Source organism: Physeter macrocephalus, chromosome 6 (assembly GCF_002837175.3).
Source record: "Physeter macrocephalus isolate SW-GA chromosome 6, ASM283717v5, whole genome shotgun sequence".
Classification (NCBI taxonomy): Eukaryota; Metazoa; Chordata; class Mammalia; order Artiodactyla; family Physeteridae; genus Physeter; species Physeter macrocephalus.
In genome coordinates, this window is record NC_041219.1 from 5,785,645 (window position 1) to 5,792,713 (window position 7,069).

Here is a 7,069-nt window from a genome sequence, read left to right on the forward strand (position 1 = left end):
AAAGAGAAATAGAAATACCCATTTTCTAAATCATTCTTTCATTCAGCAAATATTTATTGAATGCCTACAGTGTGATAGGCCCTGTTCTTGGAGATTGAAATACATCAGTGAGAAAAACAGAGATTCATGCCCACATGGGACTTGTACTCTAGTGTGGGGAGATAGATGATTAGCAATGGACATAATAAATAAGTAAATTATGGTGTGTATGAGGAGGTTTTCAGTGTTATGGGAAAAAAAAGAAGTAGAGCAGAATAAGAGAGATTGAATGTGTTTGGGGGTGGTTGCAATTTTAAGTAGAATAGTTAGGGTAGATGTTATTGAGAAGGTAACGTTTGAGCAAAGACTTGGAGGAATTGAAAGGATCAGCCAAGTGGACATCTGGGGAAAGGGCACACCAGGCAAAGAAAACAGAAAGGCGGGAGTGTGCCTGGTATGTTTGAGGAATAGTAGGAAGCTAGGGTGGCTAGAGCAGTGGGTGAAGGACGGCGGGGGGTGGGGGACCATGGAAGATACGGAGAGGTAGCAAGGACCTGATCATGTGCTGGCCTGTAGGCCACTGTCAGGGCTTCTACTTTTACACTGTAGGACTTTTACTCTGAATGAGATGGGATTCCATTAGAAGAGCTTTGAGCAAAGGAGTGACAAGTTCTCTCTTATGTTATAACCAGATCACTTTGACTGCTGTGTTGCAAGTTGATTGCAGGAGTGGAAATGAGAAAACCAGAGAGAATGCAATTTCAGTTATCAAGAAGAGAGAGGATGCTGGCACAGACCAGATTGTAACAGTGGAGGTGGTGAGAAGTACTCAGATTTTGGGTAGAATTTGAGGGTAGGGCCAGTTGGAGTTGCTGTGGATTGGATGTGGTGTGTAGGAAAGAAAGAAAGAAAGAAAGAAAGAAAAAGATGAGTCAGATGACTATAACCATCAAGATGGAGAAGACTGCATGTGGGGCAAGTTGTTGGATATACAAGTCTGGAGGTCGGAGGAAAGGTCTGGTCTGGAGTTAAATGGAGATAAATGTGGAGTTGTTGGCATACAGATGATATTTAAAGCCAAAGGCTGGTTGTGACCACGAAGGAAGTGAGTGTGTATAGAGAAGAAGTCCAGGTAGTATGACTTCAAGCTTAACACTCCAACATTAAGGGATTGTGAGAAAAAGAGGATTCGAAAAAGGAGACCACGATGGAATAACCAGAGGTAGGAGGGCCACCTAAATGCTAAATTCTGGAAACCAAGTGAAGAAAGTATGTCATGGAGGAGGTGGGTATCAACTATGTCAAATGCTGTTGAAAAGTCAAGTAAGATGAGGACTGAGAATGATCATTGGATTTACCAACATGGAGATCATTGGTGATTTTGTTGACAAACGTTTTACTGGAGTGATGGGGAAAATCCAGATTGGAATATATATGTGTGTATATATATATATATATATATATATATATATATATGTATATGAATGAATGGGTGCATTTTATTATGTATAAATTATACCTCAATAAAGTTAACTTAAAAGCACAAGAAGAGAGGAAGTATGAAATAGGATAACCAAAACTTAGAAATACCACAAATACCCATCAATCTGAAAGGGTAGATAAATTATAGCATATTCATTCGAAGGAATACTATAGACTAAGCAGGGGTCATCAAGCTACAGCCTGAGAGTCAAATCCAGCACGGCGCCTATTTTCAACAAGTTGCACTGGGACATAGACACAACCATTTGTTTACATAATATCCGTGGCTGCTTTAGTGGGCTACAGCAGCAGAGTTGAATAGTTGTGCTAACATCCTATGGCCACAAGCCTCAAATATTTATCATCTGGTCCTTTATAGAAAAAGTTTGCCCATCTCTGGACTAGAGCAATCAGAATGAGTGGATTATTGCTATTCATAACAACATGGACTAATTTCCAAAATACAATGTTCAGGGAAAGAAGCCAGATACAAAGCAGTACGCACTGTATGATTCTATTTGTCTGAAGTTCAAGAACAGGAAAACTAATCAATGGTGCTAGAAATAAGCAGGCTGGTTACCTTGGGGTTAGTGACTGGGAGGGGTCAGGTGGTGAGTTTCAAGTGTGCTGATGATCTTCTAATTCTTGATCTGGGTGATGGTTACCAGGATTGTTCACTTGGCGAAAATTAACTGAGCACTTAGGATTTTCTGCACACTTCTGAATGTCTAAAATAAAGTTTCCTAAAAATTAAAAATGGTGGGGCTTCCCTCGTGGCTCAGTGGTTGAGAGTCCGCCTGCCGATGCAGGGGACACGGGTTCATGCCCGGGTCCGGGAAGATCCCGCATGCCGCGGAGCGGCTAGGCCCATGAGCCATGGCCGCTGAGCCTGCGCGTCCGGAGCCTGTGCTCCGCAACAGGAGAGACCACAACAGTGAGAGGCCCGCGTACCGCAAAAAAAAAAAAAAAAAAAAAAATGGCAAGAGAGGAACTGGAAACAGGGGTTATAGCAACTCCTTCATGAAGTTTTGCTGCAAAGGGGAGGAAAGATATGAGGGGTAGTTCACAGAGGAAAGAGGGTTAAAGAAGGGTTTTTTTAAGCTGAGAGAAATAATAGCATGTTTATATATTGATGGGAGGAGAAAATTGAAGATTTCAGAAGAGAAAGGGGAAAATGCTAGATTGATGTCCTTGACTAGGTGAGAGGGGATGCAGTCTGGTACGTACAAGTAGAGGGATTCCTTTGGACAAGCGCAGAGGGAGTTCATCTGTGCTAACAGCACATTTTGGATAATTGAAGGGACCTACAATCTGGTGCCTATCTTTATACATAATGAACAATAAGTCTTGGTTACCAAGGAATTCCTTTATGATTTTCCCAAAGCAGTTCCCAGTTGGCCACTTGGTAAATAATAACATCACTAACAGTCAATACTTCACAGGTGCTTTCACACAGATCTCATTCAACACTCATCTTCTAATGAACACAGCCTATTTTCTGTCTTTCTGATGAGATGGCACAGCCCAGCCCAGAGTAGCTGAAGTGATAGCCTTGTTGCTGTGACTAAGCCAGGAACGTAACCAAGGTCTGGGTATTCATTTGCTAGAGCTGCCATGATACAGTACCACAAGCTGAGTGGCTTAACAAAACTCTATTGTCTTATAGTTCTGGAAGCTAGAAGAGTGAGATTAAGATGTTGGAAGGGAGACAGAATCTGTTCCGTGCTTCTCTCCTAGCATCTGGTGGCAATCTTTGGCTTTCCCTGACTTGTAGATGCATCACCCTGATCTCTGCCTTCATGTGCACATAGTGTTTTCTCTGTGTGCTTTGTCTGTTTGGGTCTAAATTTCCCCTTTTCATAAAGACACCAGTCATATAGTGTTGGAGGTCCACCCTACTCCAGTATGACCTCCTCTTAACCCATCACATCTGTAAAGACCTTGTTTTTAAATAAGTTCATATAAATATTTTGAGGTACTGGGGGGTTAGGGCTTCAACATATAAATTTAGGGTTGAGGGGGACACAATTCAATCCATGACAGTCTTGAAATGTCACATTTAGTGTCAACCTTAATGGTAGTAGGGTAGGCAATTGCAGATGAGGTAGGACTGAGCATCAGGGGGATTGAAAAGGCCTTCTTTATGCATCTAATGCTGCCAATCCCATCATTTGAACCTGTTGTCTTTGATATGATTCTGATGTGACTGTTTTGACCTGTTCTAGAGGGCAGAACCTTAAAAAATAAGCGGTAATGACTAGAAGGTGAAGGGGGTTGCAGGGAAGGTGTTCCTTTAAGGCAGCGACCATTTGTATTGAATACATGTTTGTCTTTTATAAAGTAAAAGCAGCTTCCCCAGGTTTTATCCCTAAGATTCTGATTCTGCAGGCCTGGAGCCCAGGAATCTTCATTTTTAGCCTGCTTTAAGGTGATTTGGATGCCACAGTCTGACAAAGATTTTCTTAAAGAGCCAGTGGTTCATGGTGTGGGGAAATTGCAGCAACAAGACACTGGGCCTTGCCATCTAGAGAGAGTGGACAGAACCATAGAACCCCTGAGGTCAGAGCTCCAAATGCCAGACGACATCCTTCAAGTTCACCTCCTTATTTTCCAGATGAGAAAATAGAGCCCAGAGACGGTGAAGCCAGGAAATTTTGAGCATTTAAGAAAAGAGAGAGACACAAAAACAGGACTTAAATATAATAAGAGGATTACAATGGATAAAATGAAAAGAGAGAAGAGAAATGTGAGGCGCTGTCCCTTAAGCCGGTGTCTAGACTAGATAATGTCTCTTTTCTCTTTGTCAGGTCACAGAAGTTGTCATGCTTCAGAGTGGGCCACCTCCATGCTTTTGAGGCAGGCCTGGGTTCCTAAAGCAGGTATTTGCCCACAGGATAAAGAATGGGTCTATTTTGAATATTTATTTGTTGGGATTCACTGCTTCTCATGGCACGGCATTATCCTTAGCATGCAAAGATAAAATAAGAACCCAAGAAAAACACTTTGAGTGTGGGATTAAATTAATCAATAATCTTCAATTAACTATGATTAGACTTTGGTAGATAGACTTGCTGCCCAAATTCTGAGTATAATCATCCATATCTGCAGAGTTTCTTTACTGGTCTTTCACCTTCTTGTCCTTATCTTAATGCGCACAGTAACCCTGTGGTAGGTATTACCCTCACTGGACAGATATTTTAAAGATGAAAACCTGATCATACCCTTTCCCTGCTTATAATCCTTCAGTGATTCCTCACTGTCCACCCACTGGCTCATTAATCCTTCCTTGGGGAAATGTGTTATAGTTAATAACCTAAAAGGAAGAAAAGGGCAACTTGTACAAGGATGTATGTAGTAGCTTTATTCACAATATTAAAAAACTGGAAACAAACCAAAACCCAACAATAAAGGGCAGGGCTAAGCAAGACCTGCTCTATCAATACACTGGAATGCTCTGTACCTACTTTATTTATTTTTTATTTTTTTTGCGTTATGCGGGCCTCTCACTGTTGTGGCCTCTCCGTTGCGGTGCACAGGCTCCGGACGCGCAGGCTCAGCGGCCATGGTCCACAGGCCTAGCCGCTCCGCGGCATGTGGGATCTTCCCGGACCGGGGCACGAACCCGCGTCCCCTGCATCGGCAGGCGGACTCTCAACCACTGCACCACCAGGGAAGCCCCCATCTGTACCTACTTTAAACGATAAGAATCTGGTCTGTGTTGAGGCATGAGCATGTGTCTAAAGGTGGGAAATGTGAAATAAACTTAACAAACAGGATAATGAACACACTGCTTTCACCTCTGTAAAAATACACATGTACATACTGACAAAGACTAGATAGTAAAAAAAAGTAATAAAATGTTTGCTATTGTATGTGAATCAGATTTTCTGTTTAAGTGTGACATAAAAATTTAAACAGGGAAAATAATGCCCTTGGAATTTTCTTCTGGGGGCACTCACATGGGATTTTATACAATGAAGAGAAAACTAGAAGCGGAACTTAAAAACTTAAGAGCCCAGTACAACAGGTTTGGCTAAGGACACGGTGACAGACTTTTTAATGTTGGGATGTCAGTGTTTGCATCAATTCAAGTCAGGATGGGGATGGGGCAGGCAGCCCACAGCCTATGGCTGTACTTAGTGTGCTCGTAGATGCACATGCACCCTTGGCCCGTGGTCATATCAGGGACTGCTGAGCAGCAGCTCAAAAACACTGAGAAGTCACAGAGCAGGAAAAGAACTCCCCTATTAACTGAGAGAAACTGGTCAGACTTGATCAAGCAGAACATTAGTGTGTGATGTCAAACTGACCTTATGTACGGTTTCAAAGAGGGTCCAGGAACATCTCACCGAGTTCTCTTCTCTTTATTGGTATTTGTCACCGTCAAAGGCATAAAAGCATGGTGCTGAAGGCCCACTATTAGTGCACCCAAATGGCTGAAGTACCCAAACTTTAGTATCTATTCAAATGTGTTCATTAGGTCTCTTCCTAGTTCTCTTTCAGGACTCTTCCCCTAACCCTAAATCTTACAGTATGTGCCGTTTGTATCTTTCATTAAACAATATTATCGCTAATTGAACCTCCTATAGGTTTATCATTTGACTGTGTACAGATGAGGAGTGGGTTGATGGTCAAAGATGTTGCCCTTCTAGATTCTCTGGGTTTTCTGTCTTTGTAAATCTGGATCCTCAATCTTGGCTTACCCTGGATTGGTCAGGACCTAAGAAAAACTGGGTCATGCATTCCAAATTCACGTGAATCTGATTTGTATCAGAAAATCAGTTTAATCATTTACAATGAGAAATGTAGAGGCCAAGTGGGGTGATACTTACGTTGACCAGTTTGTGAGTTCTCTTCCCACAAAGGAAACCAAACAAGGACTAGAAGTCTGTTGCTGTGTAAATTATTGGTATGAGGAAGGGGGTCTCAGAGAGATTTATTTATAAATTGATCTGCCTAGAATTCCCTGATTCCCTTTAGCAGTGTCTATTCCTCTAAAGGTCCAGTTCACACCTTACCTATTCTGTGAAACTTCTTCTACCCCCGGGCCCTTGGGAAAAATTAATCACTCACCCAGCCAGCTTAGCATAACTTTTATACCTATTATAGCACCAATCACTCGTATTCTAGTAGTTCTTGATGTACCTGTCTCCCCTGCTGTTTAGATAGTTGGGACAGGGACAGGGTCCCTGTCCACTTCTGTTTCCTCAATGCCTAGCACATGAGTACTCAGTGCAGAGTTGCTAAATGAATGAAGGAATGAGTGAATGAATGAAGTTCTTTCTCCATCTACCCTAATGACCTTCTATATCTGGTTTTATTAAATGGATGTAGATAGATATTAAGAGCAATTGTATATCTCTGTGTGTGTGTGTGTGTGTGTGTGTGTGTGTGTGTGTGTGTGTGTGAGAGAGAGAGAGAGAGAGAGAGAGAGAGAGAGAGAGAGAGAGAGAGGGAGGAGAGGAGGGAGAGAAGAATGAATCCTATTCCCTAACGGGGAGAGACCTATCCTAACATTATACCATGGGGAACCCATAAAAGCCAGTCTTTTTTTTTTTTTCAACATCTTTATTGGAGTATAACTGTTTTACAATAGTGTGTTAGTTTC